The 23961-nt window shown below is 39.8% G+C and overlaps 1 long non-coding RNA gene across 1 annotated transcript in view; it reads right to left on the bottom strand.

Moving 5' to 3' along the window:
* Positions 1–1375: 1375 nt before the first annotated feature.
* LOC137476858 (uncharacterized) overlaps positions 1376–23961 on the bottom strand; it is a 27985-nt gene continuing 5399 nt past the window's right edge. The window contains exons 2-4 of the long non-coding RNA XR_011000667.1: positions 13008–13116; positions 10750–10903; positions 1376–1628 (exon numbers count right to left, since the gene is read on the bottom strand). This is a non-coding gene — a long non-coding RNA (uncharacterized lncRNA). The remainder of the gene's footprint in view (positions 1629–10749; positions 10904–13007; positions 13117–23961) is intronic.

Raw genomic sequence — 23961 nt, 5'->3', positions numbered from 1 at the left:
CTGTTTTCTTTCATATATGTGTGAAGAGACAGGAAAATGTTAAGACAATATATATATCAGGAACTTTTTCCTTCATGCTTTGCACTTCTTCATTCACATATCAGGAAGCAATTGAGAGAATCACAATACAGCAACTTTAGCACAGGCATTGAAAGTGCAAATATTTTACCTCCTTGAACACATCAAACCCATAAAGATTTTAGAATTTAACTAAACATTTACTACTCTACTCCAGTATTGTCTGGGCAAAATTAATGCAATTATTAAGATATGGACACAAATAGAAAGAGAGGAATAATACCCATAATGACATGTTCTATTGTGTTACACTAAGGACAAGTTTAGTTGGATAAAATCTGCTGCATGAGAATTTTACCAAGGCTCAAAGTTTCATGTATACAGGTGATGAAAACCTTGAAAGAGATATCTATAAAAAATTAACATAAATATAATCACTCATCTATTTGTGAACTGAAACTTGCTTTAAAAGCATTCAAAAGAAATCTAAGTGGTATGACATGACAATACAGTTTAAATTAAGTCACTCACATTAATCAATATTAATTTATTCTTATAGCAAGGAATATGTGTTGTCAACATTTCATCTTTAGAAAAGCATTATCAACATTAAAACCAGCTCTCATGATGAGATAAAATTAAATGTGTGGTTATTCTCACTGAAGAATATATGCATTGCTCCTATCATGTTGTTAAATAAGCTTTCAATGAATTCACAGTATTTGCATGTTTGCACATTAAACATTTGTACTGATGAACTGCAGATTCACTGCTGAAAGTGCTTATTGTGCAACTGCATAAAGATTATTTTTTACAAAGCCAGAAGGATATTTCTTCTTTTAAAAACATTCTGCACATGCTCTCATGTAAAACATTGCAGTAGCTGGCAGCACCCAGATTCAGATGTCTGTGTGAGCTGAGTGGGAAATAATCTTCCATTAATTTTCAAATAACTTCTGGATGCCATGAGTAACATGATGCTCAGTGTCATGTTTTTCTTGGGATTTTCTTGACAACTGAAACCCATTCATAATTCATCTACTTATAAAATATACCTGAGGAACACATCAGAGGAGGGGACACAGCTGTACCTTCCCCACTGCAGTGCACAGGCATTGCAGCATGGTCTGAGTCTGTCCCCTTAAAAAAACTCCCCATCTTTAGGTGGCTGCAAAACAACCTTAAAAATGCTTCTAGGGAAGGACTGAAAACTTCCAGCATTTCAGTTCTGCCCCAACATACTCTGCTATCAGGCATGGGTGCAAAAGTGGGGTCTGAGTTTGGGCTCCAGAACTGCTTTCACCCCAACCTGTAATCCAGCCAGAACGGGATCCATTTCCAGCACCTTCAGAAAACCCAGGCACACCTAAGAGCTCACACGCAGTGTGGGGACTGTGTGACACCCTCATCCCACCCACCCACCCAGCCCATTTCTGCTGGTCAGGAGAATGAGAGTTTACCAAGACAGAAAACAAACCTGGAAGCAGAGCAGTTTGAGGGCTTTAACACATTCACAGTTGTCTCTGCTGTGCCATTTGTGTGACACTTGGGTTTGTCCCCTCAGAAGGACATTGAAATGCCAGGCAGAGGTGCAGCAGCTGCAGATGAATCTGTGCAGAAGAAAGCTTTGGTCATTTTTTTCACAACAAGGGCTATTACAAAGTTCCTAAATCATCACTTTGCTAGAATTTCACTTATACTAACATATATAAAGGAAAATGAAGATGTATTAAATGATCATTATCTATAAAAGCCATAATTCCCACCTTTCCTCCTCCACCACCCACCACCCATGGAGTGAAAGAGGCCCAGACTGGGGCAGTGAGGCAAATGCTGTGTTTTGTTTGTCTTATAGATAATCTATTATGGGATGAAGGAGGTGACAGTTAAGAGATGTGTGACCTCTCACCACCATGCCCACATCTGTGTTATTGTCTCTCACAAACACCTGCCTGCAGAGTGGGTGCAGTGGGTGTCAGCAGAGCTGGTGCACCAACATGTAGCACTCAGTTGCCTTTAGCAGAGCCTTATTGCTTTCCTAAGCATTTTGCTTGAAGGATTTAATCCTTCCCATCATCTTTTGCTAGGTACCTCCGTGTCTGACACATAAATAATGAAAGCGTGCTCTTCCTATTGAGATATCGCGTCCTGACAATCAGCTGCAGAGAAAGTGCAGTCAGTCAGTATTTGACAGGAATGAAAGAGAGAAAACAGTTTCATCTGTGCAGTAAGTTACAAAGGCAATCCCATAAACTCTCTTCAGCAGTGCTAGAGCCTAACAATACCAGCTGCTGGAAATGCTCATTGCTTTGCAGAAGTCCCTAGCTGCAGCTGCAGCTCCCACTAAACCACATCAGAAGAACACGAGAGCTTTAACAGCTCTGACAATTGTGTGACTGGCCAAGCATCCCTGTGCTGTAGGGCTAGGGGTGAGCCTGAAGTGAAAACCTGAACATTTCAGACAGACATAGAAAGCACCATGTAACTGAGACCCCCTTCTCTGAGCACAGCAGCCCCATGTGTGGCCACCACGCTGCCCAGCCACACTCATTAATGGCCTGGGGTGGTTGCCCAGGGAGGGCAAATTCAGATGCAGCAGGAAAAACTTCAAGGGCTTGGCAGCCTTGATAACAGAGAGTGGAAATGTCCATTTGCCAAATCCACTGAGAGGCAGCTAGCACTTCACTTTCAATATTTCTGAAGCTTGGATTAATCTGACTCCCAGACTAGATAGTCTGAACTATGAAGACAGTTTTAATATTGATTCTTTTTGTATTCTCCTATGCCAATTACTACTTGCAACTGCATGGAAATCTTCCAGGAATTTTGCAAACGATTGATGGTTTGAAAATATCTGAGATATTTTATCCACAGAGATGCCCCTTATACTGGAGGAAATGAGAACCTTGAATTAAACACTTGGGAAATATTCATTATTCATACAATCAACACCCAGTCTTGGTCTCTGTTTATGTACTTCTCTGTCAAAAACTTTTACACTCCTCTCACCAGTATCAGAGCCTGCCTTTTTGATGCTGAAGTTTCACATCCTTACTGAAATTCTGGCTTCCAACAGCACGGAGCCCCCCTGCACCAGAACTGAGTATTAAATCTATGCTGAGATCAAAAAGCAGTTGGTGTCATTCTAAAATATTTAATCTCTTTCCCCAGGTCCCTTACATGGTTATCCACATGAAGTAAACATGCAAGCCTGGTACTTCATTTTCACACCAGATATTTCTCACAGAATGGTTTTCCCTCATGCAGGAAAATTTTTACCCCTGAGAAAATTTATATTCTGTAGCTTCTGAAAGTGGGTGCTTAGGCAGAGGGACCTGCACCCTCAGCTACTTCAGCAAGCAGAGCATAAACCATGCAAAGCAGCACTAACAAGCACAAAGGGCTTTGCCTTTCTTGGGGCACTTTAGAGCACTTGGGTATAATTGCAGTTGCAGCTGACCCCATGTAATACACAGAAAAAGATCATTCCCCCTGAAAGCATCCCTGACTCTCTGCTGACTGCAGAGATCCCAGTGCAATTACCTTCCTAACCCGGATGCCTCAAGCAAGGTAAATCCATGCCTTTTGTGTAGTCTTAGCACTAAAATGCCCTGAATTGCTGCAGTCTTGCCTTCACCTTCATCCCCTTCCCCCGTCTTGCCACATGTCTGCAGAAGGCATCTGGTCCTTCCCATTCAGTCATCTAAAAATAATAAACTTTTTATTGATATCATTTGTCTCCGACCTTCCAGAAAGTAAAAAACAGAAAAGGAAAAGTGACACAGATTTCAAATTCAGAATGGATAGAATAAGTAGTTACAAATATTTTCTTTATGAATGGCAAATAATGACAGTAGAGAACACCAAAATATATTTTTTGAGATATTTCCTAACTGGAGTGAGAAATAAATTAAAATGTGCAATAAAAATTTTATAGCAGTTCGTGATTTCACTTTGGAAAACCTGCTAGGAAAAAAAAGTTAATGGCATAATAATTTTTTGGGGGGTGAGAAATGATTATTTGGGGGTGTTAAGGTTTGACAATTTCTAGTAAATCTAATCAGCCAGCTAGCAATTAATAACATTAAATTGCTTTATGTCTTTCATGCTGTACTAAGGCAGAGCACTGAATGCTCAGGTTTCTTTTGCAGGCTGGTTCATATCAGCTGCATGCACACAGAGGAAAGCATTCTGAAATGTGTTAAATAACTATCAGCAGAAACTCAGGGTAAGGGATCAGAGGGCACAAGATTTCTCCCAGCATGGTTGGAAGACTATTTTACTTTGGATTCTGCCCAGTGTATCTTTAGCACTTCATTTTAACTCCAAAGAAGAAGTAGGAAATTTGGGTCTGACAAGTCTCAAATCAACACTCAAACCCCCTGACATACTGTGTTTTCATCTATTACGCTTTTGATCCTTGAAGAGACTGAAATCTGTTTGAACCAAATTATTTTTCAGCATTGTGGATGACACTACAATTTTTAGCCACAAACTCACTTCAAATGAGGAACGAGGAACTGCCAAAATGTCAAAGCCAGGGAGCTGGAGATGGCTCTGGTACTTTCATTAATTTGGATCCAAGATGATATACAGGGCCACAGGGCACAAAAAAGGAGTTTGTGCTTGAAATAAACATTGAAAAGATAAGTGGGATAACCAGAGTTCAGATACAAAATTCAAAGTGTCCATTCCATGATACACCTCCCATGCAGAGTTTTGCTTTATAACTGAACTCAACCAGAGTTTAATGGCAAGAGATTATGTGAAGCTGCATCAGTAGCTGGTAGCCTAAGAGAAAATTCATAGCCCTGCTGCACAAAAAAAGAGGCAGAGCTGAGCTGGTGAGACTTCAAATTTATATCTGTCCATTATAATACTTTTTCTAAGTTATTACAGATCCCTAAGAAAAATGGATGTGCTACAGTGGGTTTATTTAAACCTCAGTGGAGTTTGAAGTTATTTGGATTTGTCTTTGAGCAATTTCATCTATTGCTCTTCTTGTCTCCAATCAGCAGACACATAAGCCAAAATCCTGTTACAAAATCAAGTAGCTTTTCATCTTACAATGTTAATTATCACAAAGTCTTTGTGAAGCTGATAAGCATCACTGCCCTCCATTCCTCAAAGGAGGCAGACAGCAGCAAAACAGTTTTCCTGAAACCACAGAGAAACCATTCCAGAGCCCGAAATGTGATTTAACTTCTGTGCTTTCCTAAACTGAGCAGTGGCAGGGACAGTGCCTTTGTGATGAGTGTCACTGGGCACTATGTCAGCAAACACTTTAAATCACTCTTTTGAAAGTCTGCAGAAGTGAAAAAAACATCCTCATGGCAGAGCCACTGCAGGAGCTTGCCCCATGCAATTCCACAGATACTTAGCTCAGGCAAAACCTCCAGGCTCACATCCCTACAGGCACATGGGGAGGCAACAGATCAGCCCAAGGCAGAAACTGTAGGAAAATGTTAGTAAAAATATGATTCCAAGAAAGGCAGAGCACATGATCTGCATCTTCACCTCTGAACACAATCTAACATCACATATGTGAGGGAGCATGAATCCTGTGCTCTCTACACCCATTTGGTTTCAGTCCTTCTCTCCCAGCTGGAGCAAACCCTGTTCTCATCACAGCAGTTCCCTTTACCTTTTGTTTGATGTATTTGCTGGGATTCTTATTAAGCCATGGAGAAAAGGCATCAGAATAGATGAATTCCATTTTCCAGGAGCTCTTTTGAAGAACTAGCCCTTAACCATAATTTGTTTTCTTCAGTTAAGAAGAAGGTTTATGGCATTTGGTGCAGCCTGGGTGTTCCTCAGGACAGAGCCTTTATCTGCCTGTCCACAGGAACTTGTGCAACGAGCTCCATATCCTTGACCAAGGCTTCTCACATCTCACCACAATATAAATCCTGCTCTAAGCATAAAGTACATCACTTTTATCAGAAGTCTCTCACTTCAAAGGGAAACTGCAGTAGAACAGAGCATTAAACAGATCCATGGGGCTCATAAGCATTTATAAGCCTCCTAAAATCAAAACATTTACAGTTCATCTTCTCAGTTAAAAAAAGACTCAGTTTTAATTTTTTTTTTTTTTTTTTAAACAGTGAAATACAGCAAAGCCCACAGTGAAGAGAATTCAGGGATCTTGGTCACTCCCATGCACCGAGGGCAGCCCAAAGGAGCAGCATCCTCCCACAGGTGGTGGCTCCCCCCAGCCTTTTGCGCAGCTCAGTGTCCCCCAGAAGTGCCCTCCCCCAGGCCAAACCTCAGCACTGCCCAACACACAGGGCAGGGAGTCAGCCCTGAACCTGCAGGCAGCCACACCTCGGGCTGTCCCCACTGCCACGAGGCAGCTCCCTGGGCAGAGGACACAGAGCTGGGAGCTTTGACTGGTTGTGGGCTCTCCACAAATGCTTATTATGGGATAATTAATGACAAGCACTAATTGTCACTCTGCCTCTGCTGTGAAGTGCAGTGTGCTGCTCCTGCATGCACAAGCTGAGTAAGGGTGGCAAAGCCAGAGGGGCAGGGCCAAACACAACCAAAACCCATCACATGGCACAACGGCAAAGCATCACACACTCCCTCATTCCTTATTCCCTTGGTTTTTGTCCTTTCCTTCAAAAAATGAGTATAATTAGGCTTTTAAAAATTCATATTCCTCAAGTGAGGAATTTGATAGTGAAGAATGTGGTTGCATGCAAAACCTTTTTTATTCCTTCAAAAATAATGTGTGAAAACTTCCACTCGATTAGTGCGCCAATGCAAATTGTTTTCACTAGAAATGACATGATAAAATGTTACACAGCAGGTGGGAGCTCCATTACTAAATGCCCAGAAGGAAACCAGATAAAGAATTTTTTTGTCTGCTGAGAATTGACCATTATTATAATTGAATAACTTTTTTTTAAAGAGGTACTGAGGAAAGTTTTCATGACCTTAATTGCTTTATATAACTTCCCACATCACATGCTGTTGTTGTTCCTATCCTAAGTGTCACTTGAGATTCATGACAATTCATAAAGACTGTCATTTGCGATAATTGATGTCATTAACATGCAATCTTTGAAGGCCTTTCTGTAATCATTAGCTAAACCACACAGGATGTAAAATCAATGATCTGAACTATGTCATTAATAATAAGAAGTTAGGTGTGAGTTTTTCCCCAAAATACAAATTCTTCAGGTTATTTAATTTCTATTATCACTCTAGAGAAACAGTAATCTTGACATAAACCAAAGTTTCCATATGACCCAAGACATTTATTTAATGCCAGCTCCTTTTTTCCTTTAGTTGGAGAAAAGTTGAAATTATTTTCTATACACCATGTAAAACATTAGTCCCAGATAAATTAAGATTTCACTGTGGAAACACCGAGGGCTAAATCTGTTCCAGTGTAATTACTTAAATAAAGTGTCTGAGTACTGAAAAAAATTCCTGTGGTCTGAGACAGAATGAAACTAGTAAAATTTTGTCACTAACTTCACGGATATTGTAGTATTTCCCTCATTTCCTCCTCTTTTCCATAAAGCTCTGGGGGACTTTGCATCCTGCCTGCTGTTCTCTGCAGAAGGTGCAAACATCAAGGGAAAATAGTATAAAGGAAATCATGCAATATCCTCATTTTTGTACTGTCTCTCCTAGTACCTTTTCTCTCATAAATCAAATCACAGGTGGGCTTTACCTGCTGTCCATACTCTCACTTGGCAGGGAGGAAAGAGATCACTGAGTCACCAGGTTTAACTCCAGCTGCTGAGAGTGGGAAGGGGACTCCTCCTTCCCAGGCCTGTACCTGGGTCTCACAGAGGTGGAACACTACAGATACTGCCCAAAGCAGCACCAAAAGGCAGCTCAAGCCATCACACCTGCTAAATGCCCCTCATGAGCTGTCTGACCTCCACTCTGAAGCTGGTTTAGACCTCCTTCTTTAAACAGAAACATCATAGTGGTGTAGTGATTCCCAATGCAGAAAGAACGATGAGCTCTGATTCTATGATATCAGAAGGCTAATTAAGTACTTTATTAAGCTATATTATCCTAAAACTGTATTACACTAATAAGAACTATCACTAACTAACTAGAAAACCCGTGATTCTCTCTGCTGAGGGTCCTGACACAGCTGTGACCTAATTGATCAATCAATCCAAAACACCATCACCAGATTCCAATTAAGAAATCACCTTGGGTAAACAATCTTTGTACCACATTCCACATGTGCACAACAACGAGCAGCAGCAAGTGAGATAGGAATTGGTTTGATTCTCTTTTCTCTGCTTCTCTCACAGCTTCTCTCAAGAGAAATCCTGAGAAAGCTAAGTCTCTCTCTGTTCAGAGGACATGTGAATACCACATCAGGCTTTTTTCTTTTTTTTTTTTTCCAGCTGACAGAATGGATGGACCCAGAAGGCAGAGGTTTCCTGGCTGAACACTGCCTGGAGGTATAAAAAAGAACTGTAGGTGCTATTTTCTCCTGTGAACTCTGAGCCGGAGCTCTTGACCCGTCCTGCTGTCGGTCACGCCGGTGTTTTAGGTTTCAGCTGACGAGGGCAGTGTATCCTCAGCACACCCAGGGCGAGCAGCGGGCCATGAGAGCCAGCGCAGCTCCCGGGGAAGCGCAGCACAGGCGGGCACGGAAGCTTCACCCTGGGGAGCAGCAGTTACAGGGCGTGGTCCTGGGAGAGGCTTTCTCCAGGGGACACGCTGGGGAAGGTGACCTGGCCAGAAGTGAGACCGCTCTGGGCACCCTCCTGCCCAGCCAAGGCTGGATCCATCAGCCAGCCCTTGTGGGAGGCTGCAGGAAGGAAAGCAGCTCTGAGGAAGCAAAGGGAAAACTCTGACTCTGCCCTATCTTAGCAGGAGGTGCTAACAAGCCCCAGTTGTGGGTGCAGAGTCATTTTTGGCAGTATTGGCAGTCATTTTATCCCCATCCATGTATTACAGGCAGATCTCAAGCTCTGATTTCTAATGCCTCTTCTCCTCTTGACTGAAAACTCCCCAAAGTGACAGCTTTATAAGAAAGATGTTGCTGAAGACAAGATCTGACTGACAACATCTTTACAAATGAGGGGCTGTCAGGCGGAATGCATCTTGATTTGTGGATTTGCAGAGAAAAATGTTTAAAATGTTTACTCCTAAACTCAGCAGATTTGCAACAAAGAAATTAAAATATATTAAATCCTACGAAAGTTTAGTGTCATTTTATGAGAACTATTTTAAAGAATATTACCTCATTACATAAATAAGAGTTTGTTGTTTAAGACAATAATTACCAGTGGCAAAAGCAGCAATGCCTGAAAAATCACTGACATCAACACCACTGACAGAGAGTGTGTCTGCTTTTGCCTTGGAGGAGTATACCAGTAAAGACCATTTTTGTTGTTTGGTTGTTTCAGAATACTAAAATTTGTCCAGGGAAGCTTCTCCTGAAGAAATGCAGTTTCCCAACAGAAAGTTTGTGTTTCAGAACAGTTTCTAATTAAATAAATGGTTGTTCTGGAAATCCAGTCTGTCTGTGGCCTCTGCCATGGGTTTATTAGGTGGGCAGGGATTTCTCTTTGCAGTTGCCTATCCATGAGCAGCACTACTCCTGAGCATTTCCCCTGCCCCGTGCCCCCAGGGAGGCCCCTCACTGCCTCTCCTTGGCTTTCATGTGATGCCCAGAACTGGACACTCGCCAGCACAGGGTGCCAGAGGGAAGCTGAGGCTGAAATTGGGGTTGCTTGAATTTCCATATTTCATTTCCTTCAACACGGTGCAGAGTTTCTGTTTCCATCAGACATCAAGATAACTTTGATCAGGCTATTTTTATTTTGTAATACATTTTTTCATTGCTGCATGATCCCCTCTTCTTGCCTTGAACTGAACCACAATGAGTTATCTCCCTTTTTTCAATCATCAATTCTTTGGGGAAAAAGAAAACAAGGCAATCACACAGCAGGGACAAGGGCATCTCTTTTTTTTTTTTTTTTTTTTTTATAAAGATCTTCTGGTTTTATTCTCATCCCTTAGTGAGAAGCAGAAGACCATTCTCAGGAGGCTGAACTGGCATTTGGGCACCTATCAAATTTGGATTTCACTAAAACTCATTTCCTTGCAGTCTCCTTGAATTAATTCTGGTGGCTGACACATGACTGTCCCCGCTCACTACAAAGTCCATTTCAAACCTCATAGAAACTGCATTCCTGGATCCTTCTTGAAAGCATAATTGTGTTCATTCTAAATTTAATTATTTTAATTGCCAGCCAAAATAACTTTCTTTCATTACACTCACGTAAAGCTTATCATTTCCCCCCTCCTACAGTCACTAACCAACTCGCATAAAAGAAAATACACTAAATTGATTTTCTTCCATAGGAAATGCATCAAGGAATGGAGAGGATTGATTTCCCTCCATAGGAAACAAGACATAAATGTTTTTAATCCAGGTGCTGCATTCAGTTACCATGTACAGTATGAAAAACTGTGCCATAAAAATGAAATTAAATGCATAATAGCATGGGAAAATCTTCCCTCATATTATCTTAAAGTATCCATTTTTTTGGCAGGACACAAAATAAACCTTTAAGCATTGCCTACACACATCTATTTTCCAGTGGGTTCTAGTACTTATTTATGCACCTTTCTGGGATGCTCTTTGGAAAGGACCATGTTTCATCATCTCTCTCTGATTTCAATGAGCAGACTTAGAATGCAATGTACTCACTAAATTTGAGCAAGAGTGACAAATCTCACCCTGTGCTGTGGCAGACTGCACTTTTCCATCAAGTATCAATCCCGTGAAGATTTATAACTGAGGATATAACTCACAGCCTTCTTTAAAGTTTGTATCTCAAGGCTGTACCATCCTTGACATTGAAGTAATCCATGCAGATTTTACAGGTCAAAGCTGTAATTACATAAAATTTTAATAAATCTTGTGGCCTGTATAAGGTGAAAAGAAGGCAAAGTTAGAAATACCAGATTCAAATATTGCAGTTTCCAGCTCAACTATTCCATTAAATCTTGGGCTTATCCTTAGTGAAAATACATTAGTTATTATGTCCTTCTGAGGTCATTATCATGGACATGCTGTTGAACAGAAGGATTTCCCCACATTTTCCATTCAAAAATAATTCCCAGCTGCTCTTCTCTTCTGCACTGCAGGCACAAGGGGACAACAGTGTTCTACGATGTCCATGCCCACAGGACCTGCTGAGTGCTATACAAGAGGTGTGTGTTCATGGAGAAAGGATCCATGCGCCATCACACCCTTGCTCTGGGCAGGCAGCAGGAGCCAGGGAAATGCAGCAGGAATGGCCTGTGCACCAGTGGTCCCAGTAAGGGAGGGATATTCACATGCTGCAGACTCATTCACTTCTGAGCCTTCTGTTGCATTGAACACAATATTTACATTTCTCTTTCTCTTCAAGCCCATTTCCCTGGTCAATAAACACTAGATCTTCTTTGATCAGTATTCCGTAAAAGCCGTGAAGGTGTGATCTTTTTGATTGGCATTTTCTATATCTGTAAACAAAATATCAGCAAAATGTTGACTCTGTTCTGTCTGCCAGAGAGGGACCCAGTTATTGATCTGGATGTTAGGCTGCCATTTTATTGAAAGACTGATTATCTTTGTATCTAAATTGGCAGAAGATATCAATAAAAAACTTCCTATCTTAACATAGATGCAGGCAAGGTCCTCTTCCCAGGGTAGCATGTTGGCCAACAACAGTCATTACTTCCTTCATGGCTCTCTGATAGTCATTTTCTACCACTGAAAAATAGAGATCAGTTTTAGATCAATATTCTGAAGTCAAATACATGGAGTGCCATTATTGAAACTGGAGATCAAATACAATTTCTAGGGTCCCATTTTTAATTGTCCAATAAAGTATTCAATCCTAATTTTTCTTATTGCCTTGTGCCACTAGTATACTGGAAATGCCCACATATAATCTCTGTCTCTGGTTTTGATTTCAGGGAAATACAGAACCACAGAATGGTCAGGTTGGAAGGGACCACACTGGATCATCTGGCCCAACCTCCATGCTCAAGCAGGATCATCCCAGAGTACATTGCCTGGGATTGCTTGTTTTAGCCATGTATTTATGGTTTTGCATGGGAGATATTTACAGAAGTGATGGAACCAGGACAATTTATCATATCTAAGTTGTGCAGATGACAGGAAGAAAAAGCCCCACCAAGGTCAGAAGTAGTCTTTGAGCTGTGCTGTAAAGGGAAGCAGAAATGTTGGTGAGAATTCACTCACCACTCACTACATGTGTAGCTGGCTTGTGCTCACTGTGTCAATGTGCCACTCCCAAATATGCAGGTATCTGTGCAGGCTCTGCAAAGCTTTTCCTCATTCTTGTAGCCGCTACACTAGTTTTAATACCTTGCCCAGAGTTTTAATCATCTGCCTTTCTAGTGTTTTCTCAGAGATTTTGACTGCCTTTGCATTTTTTACCAGAGCTCAAATAGGCTCCTTGACAGGTTTTAATGACAGTTACTCAAGAGGTGTTGATTGAGTCTGCTACAAGAGTACTGTTCCCATTTGATGTTCATTTATAGACCAAAAGTTAAATAAATCCACAAGATGCATTCAGGGGTGCACTGTCAGCCATGCTGGTGAAATATTCCAATCTCATGCTGGAAGATTTCCACACTTATATTGGCAAGATCTCCCATAAAAGAGAAGAACTACTCTGAAAATAAGAAAATGCCTTTTGCCTAAGATTTTTTATGTCCCTAGGTTTATAGGGATCCAGCCACAGTTCCAAAACTTGCTCCTTCTTGCTAGTTAATGGTTTGTTTCTGCAGGCAGAAAGCCAGACCCAGAGCATTTGTCAGACCACAGTACATTAAGGCTTATCTTTTACCTGTCTGTGCTGCTGGCCAGGAGGCACTGCATGTCTCCCTGAGCTCACTTCCAAGGAATAGGCTAATTTCTTTAATTGATTCCTAATCTGAAAGATGACTTCCTAGGAGTAATGAAGGGAAACAGTGCTTACGCCACACCTGCTTGGTTTATGGTCTCCTTTTCAATATCTTCACAGAAAGAAAATGTAACAACACTTGAATTCTCTTGCCAATGAGACACGGATGATAAACTCTCTATTCCTGCAAGAATTTTAACACATCAGTAAGAATCAAACAGTTAAAGCTGAATTCACATGAGGAGCGAGTTACACCACTGGAAAGCAAAAAGAATTGCAAAATGTTTGCAGACTTCACCCCTCCTGTGGTTGATGCCCAGCATGGTCCCCATTCCTGTCAGACAGCAGAAGCAGTAGCTTGTGGTTTCTAGAAGTCCCTGTAGACTAGAATTCTATTTATCAGATAGTGTCTCACACCCATCTGTGTGTCTCTGTTAGACATGTTCCTGTCTGTACAAAAGTGCAACAATTTAACTGGACATGGAGCTATTGATGCCCAGGACAGGAATGCAGGACACAAAGGAATGAGCCATTCTGGATGCTCCTCATTCTCCAGTGTTTTTTCAGAAAACGCCCTTATCCTAACCTTCAAGTTATCAGTGGCTTTGCTTACCCTAGAGATTTCCCATAACAGCAGGATTAAGGTCATGGTCAAAATGTGATTTGCAGGTGACAACACACCTCGTGTCACACGGGCTCCCTGACCAAGAGGCAGCACTTCCTCACTGACTTGAGCAAGATATTTCAGTGCATAAAAGCCTCTCTGTCAAATAGAGGCCAAGAATAAGGTTTTGGCCATCCTTTTTGTGTACATAACTTAGGGACTATAGAGCAAAACCACATGCAAAACTTACAATGAGATGTTTAATGGTAAAATTTCACTACACCATTGAGAACAATTCCTGGTAAAGCTGTCACGAGCTGCTGTCAGCTTCTCTGTGTGTTCTATTAATCTGTTACTGCTGCAAATGTGACCCTTATTTCCTCGTTTTTCACACGTGGCATCTTGTCATAAACTTTGTCCAATCTTTCAGCAAAACAGTAATTATCTTCAGTTATTCACTGTGGCATAAAAAGTCCTGACCCCCGATGAAGATCTCCAGCCATGGCTCGTTTGTAAATAAATATAAATGCAAACAACTTAAAGACAATAAGAAGAAAGATAAAGTTTGCTTATTCTGCCATGGCTACTTATACTGCCTGTATTCATTTCTAGAAATAACATTGCTGCTTTATAGTTCAGAGGAGGCTGTAAATTAACCAGCACTGCACTGCATATATGCACAGTTACCATTTGCCATTGCCAACCACATATAGATTTCCAATAAACAGGACTCATTCATTGCAAAAATTAGATAATTGAAACCATCTATTTGCTTCAAGGCTGTGGTCTCAGAGGTGATGCTTCTGTGTTGCCACGACAAGTGGGAGACAGCAGCCATAATTCACTTCCACAATACTCTCTGCCCATTTTTTTTGTCAGTAATAAGCACATTTTATGAGATACTGGAGATTATGCGTTGACTTTTGCCCACAGCTTTTCTGCCTGAGGAACTCCCTTTTTTCTCCTTTTACCATCCCTTACCTCAGTAAAGGTATTTAAAAATGGTAAGAGAATAGAATCTTGTCAGAAACAGCAATCTCAAACTACTCTATTATCTTTTCCATGCTGCAGATTGCTAACTGTTGATTATTATACAGAATCTGAAAGAAATGCATTTGTGTTGGGAAATATATAGCAAACCATGCCAAACAAAGTTTCATGCAGCCCTTTCCATTGAAGCCTATCTACTGAATACTAATTCAATATCTTTGCCTGTCTGATTAAAATCTTTGGGTTGAAAACTTGTATTTTGTGTTAGACTGCAGCAAAGTAGAAGAGGTAGAGGAAGGTTCAACTCATGTAAAATGCTTGCATCACCATCAACAAATAAATAGCTTAAAGTGTATATCTCCACTTTAAACAGAAAAAAACCCAGAAATGAGACGTTTCCCATTTACAAAATGTCTGCTTGATTTTCTCATCATAATTTTCATCCAGTGCTACAACATATTAACTGACTTCTTGTTACAGTAAAAGTCCACTTGGTAATTTTAACAAACCTGTATTCGTCATGAGGAAATGTGGGATTGGACCTCGCACTTGGAACTTTGTTAATTTTTTTTTCAGGACAGTCATTGAGATTACATGCTCCCTAACTGAAAATCAGTCATATATGTCCCCTAATAGTTCAGGGAGTTGGTGAGTGGATGATCCATCACCCATTTCCCAGGCACAGAGCTATTCCTGAGCCACTGCACCTTGTCATTTGACAGACTGCTGCTCACATCCCTGTGAGGCAGTTTATAAAATCTTATGGAGTCACTTTTCTACTTCATGAAGCAATGTGGAGATATCAGACATTATTTATACCACGTATCACTAGCTTGAAACCAAAATAAATCTGCAACAAAATTACATCTGCATTTTTCTCAGAAAAATTAAAACAGAGCTGGTCAGGAATTTATAAAGGAAAACTCTTCTCTTGTTTTAATGCATGAATTGCTGGCAGCTGGATGTACCTTGCATTTGTAAACCAAGGAGAAAAAGAAACTGGTTTGTGTGTCTGTGCTACCTGAGCCTTTTCCCACATCCTTGGGAAGCTCCATAATCACAAAGATAACAGAAACTTTGGACTGGATGTTTATGTAAAGGAGAGTTTCAGCATAATGCAGAAGTGCCTCCAAAGTTACCAGATTCCCTCAGATTTCTGTGTCTTGAAAAGCAGTTTTCTTGTACTACGGTGAGTTTAAACCCCAACATCTTTGTCAAGCTGTTTTTTTAGGTAACAGTCTGGTGTTCCCACACGCAGCCTTTGCTCTGCACTGGTGACATAACCAGAGCTCTGCAGGAAAGACATGCCAAAACCAAAGAAAGTGGCAGGAGCAAGTGTGGAGCAGACTGAATTTGGTCCCTTCTAATGAAGGACTTCCTGCAGAAGCATCCCTAAGAGCAGCTCACCTCCACTGCTCTCGAAGGGAACAGGATTTTGTGCAATCTGTTAATAAAATGGCTGCTCCAAAGGAATACTTCACCCCAATTATCATTTCTAGTCCCAAAGGAAGAGGATAAATGAGGGTAATGCTGGCAACTGCCCAGGCTAAAAGGGCAATATCACTCAAGAGATGTCATCAACTGCTGCAGGGGGAATATTTGACTGAGTAACTCAGATGCATCAAGGCCTTTACCCTTAAAATTATGCTATACTCCATGTATCATTTCCAGCCATGTTCTGCATCATTCCCTTCATGATTGAAAATGATCTTTTTACTTTTACTAACAATATTTAAACCAAGATGTACCTGCAGGGAAATACATGACTGCTCTGCGAGAGAGCACTTCAAATATTGAAATTGGCAAGTCCTTTATCCATAAACCAAGAGATTTGTTGCACTTGTTAAAACTGAAATATGCAATACTGAAAAAGAAGTATATAATTATAATTTATGGAGAGAGTATTCAGTAAACAGTGTGATTCAAGGTGTTTGTATAAGCTGCTTTAAATAGCCATTCTTTTGCATGGAAAACTCTGAGTTCAAACAAAACAAATGAAGAACTGGAATTCAAGTTGGTGTTTTATTCCATATAATGACCATTCAAATAGAAAAATCTCTACTGATTACATTCATTTATGAGCCTTAGTAAGCATAAGAAAGTATTTTAGCTAATTTATGAAGATTAGAATAGTCATGACTTATAGGAAACAATTTATACACGCAGTTCTAAAATATATTTTTAGATTAGGAAAGATCTAAAATTCTGGCAGTGTCTGAATTAGCAAAGAGAAGACACACAATAGTATTGATTAAAATTTGCATAATATCTGCTTAATTAAAAAAGCAGTGTTATATATTGCAGCCAATAGATTAATCCACTTTTCAACCAATTTTAAAAGAATAACGTAATTGTAGATCAGAAATATTTTTTTCCTACAAGCAATTTGCCAAATAAGGGGCTAAAATGTAAAATATTTTTTCCATTAGTTTTAGGTAATTGAAATGCAAAGTGCTAAGCACTTAATCTTTCCAGGCAGGAAAAGCTGCCTGCTGTCAGATTTTATTAAGTCTTTTTGCTGCTCTTTGTATAGTCAATAACAAGTGTCTAAACCCAGGAAATGATGTAGAGGTAGTGTTCAAAGGTAAGGATATGATAAGGTGGTGTTTGCATTCAGGATAATATGAAAAACTCCAACATGTACACAGGAAGATTATTCTCCATGTCAACTAATTAGCATGTTTATTGGAAGCATTAATTATTCTGACATCCGAGGAGATTTTTAAGTGTGTTAACTCTTCATATGCTCGTTTCCTACATGCCTTTCTTGGCAGACTCTTTATATGTTTATATTAATAAAGTTAAAATATGTGCTAGTAAGTAAAAATAAATTCTACTGGGAATAAATGAGTTTCAAAACAAATCCAAGACAAAAAAAATTCTGACAAAAATTAGAAAATCCTTGGCACCCTCCAGGAGGTGGCCTCCCGTTTGAGTGCGTGACGCTATCTGCACCTCAGAAAAATCATTTAGATTTAAGCCTACAGCTGGAAATTGCTTACAAGATCTCAGATATCAAAGCAACCACTAAAGACAGGTGCAGGTCCATGCCCACTTAACAAATAAACAATGCAGCTTCCTGATGTGTCCCAAAAGGCAGCTCCTGGAAGCCCAAAACAGGAAATCCCTCTTGCAGTCAGGTTGCAGTTCCTCTCCCACAGAGATGGGCTCCAGCAGCATCTCCTGTACTTTGGCTCTGGGGCTGGGACCTGCTTCCAAAAGCCTCCTGCCAAAACCTGTGCTGCCACAAAGCACAGCTGAGATTGGCAAAAGTGATGGGGAGGGTTTGGGAGCTGATGCCTAAGCAAAGCTAAGTTCTGAGCAGATAAATAAAAGCACTGTCAGGTTTGATGATGCAATCCCAGTGCAACGCTTAAGTAAGGGTTTGGTGTTGGATCTGTTCATAAATTAAATAATTTGGCATGTAGCTTTTCTGCTTAGAGCAACCACTGCATTGCCAGGACCACACTCTCCCACCAGCCTCTTCCCCAGTGCCATTTCTTGCTCTGAAATTTTTAGAGACAAATAATCATTTTCACTATGCCCAAAAGCACTGCTCAGAGCCATATTTTCCTGTCTCAATCTCACAAATCTGTTCCCTGCAGAAGGAAAAAGGAAATATTTGTTTTTCTAGTCTTTGTAGTGTGCCAGTGCACAGCTTTTTGAGAGCAACACAAATATGCCCTATTTTCTCCTATCTTTCTTCTTTCCCATTATTTCCTTTCAACTTTCTCTGCAATTTTTCTTTCTTTCATTTTCTCTAGTGTTATTTTCCCTGCCTACCTTTCTTGTACTTTAACCATCCTATTCTCTGTTCCATCTCTTTAAACCCATATCTGAGTCAATCTTTCTTTCCTGACTTCTCCTCACTTTCCCTCACTTCTCTCATCCCCAGCTTTTCCTTTCACCTTTATCTCTGCACTGGGGCCTTTCAGTACACACTGCACACCTTCTCCTGCCACATACATGCATCAAATTATCTGTTATTGGCATGAATGCATGTGCAATGAAAACTGGGTGTTTCTCAATAGCTTAGAGTTGCTGACCACTGAGGCTATTTTTACATCACATTTAGTGTTTTTTCTTAAGATTTCTTCCTGTTACTCCTGTGTCTACATTACAAACCAGCAAGACAGGGACCTTTGTCTATAAGACACTTTGAAAAACTTCATATCTATGGCCATCACCTAGCCTTTCTTTTTCTCCTGTCCACTTCTCCTGGTTTCATCTTCCTCTGAAAAACTAAACAGATACAGATCTAATTACCAGTGTCTCAGGCCATCATTAACAAAGTAGACACAGAGTGAATTGAATATCACTTCAGGGAGATCATTACTTGAACAATCCCACAAAACCCTTTAATATACCTTGCTTTGAAACTGCACCTCCAAGCATTTTGCAAGAGCTCAATAATACACTTTCAAGGCTGAATAATTTTGGGTGCAAACAGAGAATTCAAGAATCTGCATACAAAATTTAAAAAACTCCTAAATCAAGATAAAACCCAAAGAACAGCAAAGTGGCTGTGGGTGAGCTGATAATGGTTTCTATCAAGAAACAAAATCTGACAGAGGTGTTAACTGTGCACAACTCTGCACTTCAAAGCAGCTCCTGACCTGGCACAAGGTGAACAGCACTCCAGTGACTTCAGTTATCTGTAAAAAGCTACAACTCAAGGGTCATAATTCTATAACTTTAGGGATATAGGGACAAAGGTAACTATAGTTAACTACTAGAGACTCATCTGCCCTTCTAGGTGTATCAAAATCTACATTATTTAGATATAATGATATTATATCTAATATTAAATCTGATATTAAATCAGTCACATACTGAATATGGACAGCATTGATTATGAGATTGCATGGTTTTCAGACATGTTCCAATCACACTTTTGTGTGGTAGCAAAATCAGTCCAAAAGGAAAAAATAACTGAAGGAGCTGGTTTTTAAAAAGAGAAATAAAGTTTAAGAAGAAAAGTGCAAATCTCATAGAATAACAAACAGAGAGGTGGCTGGTAGGTTTCTTACTATTATGATTGAGTTAATTTACTTTTAACACTAAAATACACATTTTGTATGAGATAACTGATGACTTTTGGCTACAAAGCAGGTTCCTTCTCATGGGAAGAAAGGTAGATCCAAGCCAACAATGGAGAACTTCAGCCAAAATAGTATTTCCCAAAAGACTAGAAAAACCAAAGGTTAAAATAAATTGCTGAAAAAAATTACTGGCTTGATATTTAAAACTGCTGAGCATCTGCAAGTCCCATTCAAGTCACAGGGAGCTAAAACCATTGACCACCATTGTAAATCAGGCTGGAAAAGTGGCAGGACCAATAAGAAGCCTGGCTTACCAAAGAGATTTCATAAGCTAATGATGTGAAATAAGAGCTCTCACTTGAGCTTAGTGGCAAAAGAAAATAATACAGCTTAACAAGAAAGCTCTCACAATCCTTGATACATTTACCAATTTTTTTGAGTGTTTTCTTTTACAGAAGGCTCATTTTCTCTGTCATGTTTCTGATAAGGAAAGCATTTCAATGACAAGTACAGGCTTATATGCAAACCAAAGCTGTACAAATAAAGCAGTATCCAAGAGAAATTTTAATAAGAATTTATATGTGTCAAAACTTGCCTCAGTGATTTTACTTTTAGCTTTGTTTTTTTTTTTTTTTCTCAAGAATGCACTGAAAATAAAGAGGAAAAAAACCTCTTCAGAGTCCTTTGACACTGACATGCTTAAGGTTACAAAGACAAGGGAGCATCATATCATTTTCCACTGGATGGTACCATCCAAGGTGTTTGAACATCTCTTTGCACCCAGGGCATAATATTTTCACTTGTCTGGACATCTCTCAGCACAGATTTGTGAAGAATACCATAAACTAAAATCTTTGGGCACAGTGAAGTAACAGTTAAGCATTTCAGTGTTGTCTGAAATGAAATCCAAGGCAACTGCTTTGAAAATCCTTGCAGCCTTGGAAAGAGTAAAAATTATTTCAGGAGCACTCATCAATATATTCAATTTCTTTTAATGACACACAGGCCACTGCAAATGGTTGTGTGTTTTCTCATTGGGTGAACTGAGAAGATCTGACTACTGAGCTGCCATTAAATTAGAGCTACTCATGTTGAAAAGTGTCTCAAATTGGCCTTTTTTTTAGTAAGGAGAAAGAAATGTTTTTGTTCCTTCCTGTAATTTGTCAGAGCCACACAAATCTATTACATGGCTTGACACATTTTTGAAGAGTAATTTCTGAAAGAATTCATAAGAGAAAGATGAATCCACATTTCAAGACATAAAGACATCTCAATGAAATATTGTGCAGATCATCCTCTGCACACGCAAAATTAAGTGGACATTTTCCTTGCTTCTGTACAAATTATTTGTATCATTTTTCCACTGTTTCCCATTCCCAAAACCCTTGGAAGAACCCTCTAGGGCAGAAGAGGATTTGCTGCTATCAGCCACAGGTTTTCCAGAAAACCCACCCAGGTCAACCTACTCCAAATACTCTGGGGGCAAGCCTGGAAAGGGAGAGATGAGACAGCCTCTGGGACAAGATGGAGTTTTCAGAAATGACTCTCTGGCTGCAGAAAATCCTGGGAAAATGAAGACTTGCTGACCAACAGTTTTGAAACCTTCACCTTTAGTGAAGCAGTGTAAGACATATGAACTGAGAAAATGATCCCTCTAAGCACTCTATATGCCCCTGGATCAGTATTTTCCAAGTGAACAATTAAAAAGAAAGACAAACACATTGCAGCAAGCTGGCTGCACTAATCTGGCTTCAGTGGTGATCCTCCAGGCACAGCACATGGGTCTGTGAAACTGTTTGAAAGAGCTCCATCTCTAGTACACATTAAAACCTCCATGGGAAAACATTAATTCAGCTGGAGCCTGATAACTTTCTGACCACTTTTCTTATAGGTCTGAAATATATGGAGTAGGGAGAGAAGCAGAGAAATTTTTATTTGCCACAGTTGTTCTCTGCTGTTACATTTTCTAAAGTATGAATTTGGGTTTCTGTATTATAAAGTAGGGTGACCTAGGCCTCATCCATTGTTCTAACACCACCCTCTATGTCTTCAAGAAATGTTCAAGGTAAACTCACCTTGGATATGATGTTTTTCAAGCCTTGAATGTACCTGTAGATTTTCTTCCTTTCAAGTACAGGCTAATTTTTTGCACCAAACTTAATATGTTGATCATGGCTCCAGTGAGTGGCATCACAATATCACTGACGTCACACTCCAGTGGTGATGCTGTGCAGTCATAGCACGGTAGGAAAGGTCATAATCTGAACAGTCTGTGTAAAAGAGGCTTTACCTTCCCTACTCCCTTTCAGATTGGCTAAATATTCGTTTCCAGTGTAGTTAGAAAAAGTCCAATAAAGTTTAACTCTCTGAAATTCAGTGGAGAGTATGATTCATATTGTAATATAGTCCTAAAACTCTTCTTTTTTCCTTCTTGTTTGCAGTTCTCTGAAGTCCCCCTCAGCTTTGGTTTCCAAAACACCATGAAAATACAGGAAATTCAACTAAGGTCTTCCACAGACTAACATGGGTCTTATGGTGCCATTTTCTTTTACATAAGGATAACTTTTACTTAGACAACTGCAAGAGGGAAGAAAACAATGAGGAATTAAAATATAAATGCAGCATATAATCTTTTTTCCTCTTAAGGAGGAGCATAGTATTTTTCTGTGATGTCTCCACTAACTTTTACTGTTTTCTTACCTCAGGTCCTCTTCACCTAGTTCAAGGTCAAGTGGGGCCAAAATCCAAAGCAGAACTTCACCAAATGGCTCTTGCATTTTGGCTAGAAATTCTGGCTGAGTTAGGAAACATATTTTAGAGGAAAATACCTACAGGAAGAAGAAGGAAGTGTCTAGAGTTTGGCTTATAAACAGCTTAGCTCAATGGGGCCTCTGATCTCCAATGAAGCCTTGAGTACTTTGTCATGCAATTAAAAAGCTAATTATCCTCATGCAGACATGTCATTTTCAGGACACTGAGCCCTTCTACAATGATGTGATAATTTCTCTTTTCAGATTAAGATGTAAACACTTTCATGGATATAAATGTTTTTACAAAAGAATTGCTTTTATGTAAACACTTCACTGGCGAAAGTCACAGAAACCTATTGATGCACAAAATTCAGCATATATTTGCAGTGCTAGTCAGGTGTTTGTTACATCTCTGAGAGCACAAACCAGGGGTAATGAGGAGCATTCTGGTTTTGATCCTTTTATATTCTGTGATGTGTCTTGTCTGCTTTATTCACATATCAAACACCAGCCACTGTACTATAAAGAAGCTGCTAAGCTGCAGAAACAGGCTGTAATAAGCTTTTTAAGCACCTGATGTGGTAAAACAGAATACTTGTTTATATATTCTGGGAAGTTTTGGAAATGTGAGTTAAACATGCAGTATCCATAAGATGCAGAACATTTTATTTTACAACACCAGCAGTTATAACAATGCGAGATTTTTACTTTACTTTATATCATAGCAACTAATGAAGCCATTACTTTTTTTTTTTTTTAATTCAGCTCACTAATAGTTTCAGTGGAAAACTTATTCAAAACACTTCACCAGAGGCAGCCCTAATGTTCCGCCAGTAAATAACATATTTCATTTATAAACCTGTTTTCCGTCCCACTTGGCTGGTCCTTTAGAAGCCTGTCAATAGACCAGGGAAATCCAATTTTCAAACTCAGCTAAATCTCATTTTCAAAAGTGACTTCAGTGCTCAGAGCTTGTCCTCACTTCAGTCAAAGATACGATTGTAATTCAGATAGGCATCTCGGCACCAAATAGCTGTGCAAGGTATGATCCTGCCACTCCTGACACAGCACAGGGGCCAAATGGGAGAACTTGCAGTAAATCCTGAATGGGTTTGTGACCCCTGCCTGGGCTGCCATGGTTATATTGCTATTTTTGCTCTAATGCTGTCTTTGATCTTGCTGTGCAAGTTGGAGTCTGAGTTCAGCCCTTCACAGACACGTGCATGATTTTACATTGATATGTTGTATCTTATGCTTTCAGTGGGCTAGAAGTGATTACATAGCTATGACCCCCATGGAAAGTCAACAAAACCTGACTTTTAGGCCCACTTTAAAAACATTAAGCAAAAACCCTTAGCACAATCCTAATTTTGAACACATTTTTTAAATGTACAATTAAAAACTGAACAGCTTAAAACAGTACTATTGTGTAAAAGGCAGGAAGAGTCCAACTAATCACTCAAGGAATGCTAAATAAAACACACATCTAGCACATATAGAGAATATTTTGCCTTTTAGTAAAGGTATTAAGCACTGAGCTGAGCTGAGCTGCCTTCCAAAAGCCACTGCAATGCAAAGTAACCCCCTCACAGCTGGTGGGTTTAGTGCCTCTGGGTAAAGCTTGCCCTGGTTCAGTAAGTCCT

The sequence above is a fragment of the Anomalospiza imberbis genome, chromosome 7, assembly GCF_031753505.1.
Source record: "Anomalospiza imberbis isolate Cuckoo-Finch-1a 21T00152 chromosome 7, ASM3175350v1, whole genome shotgun sequence".
Taxonomy (NCBI): Eukaryota; Metazoa; Chordata; class Aves; order Passeriformes; family Viduidae; genus Anomalospiza; species Anomalospiza imberbis.
The sequence above is the reverse complement of the archived record's forward strand: the minus strand, read 5'-3'. Positions and strand labels throughout refer to the sequence as shown.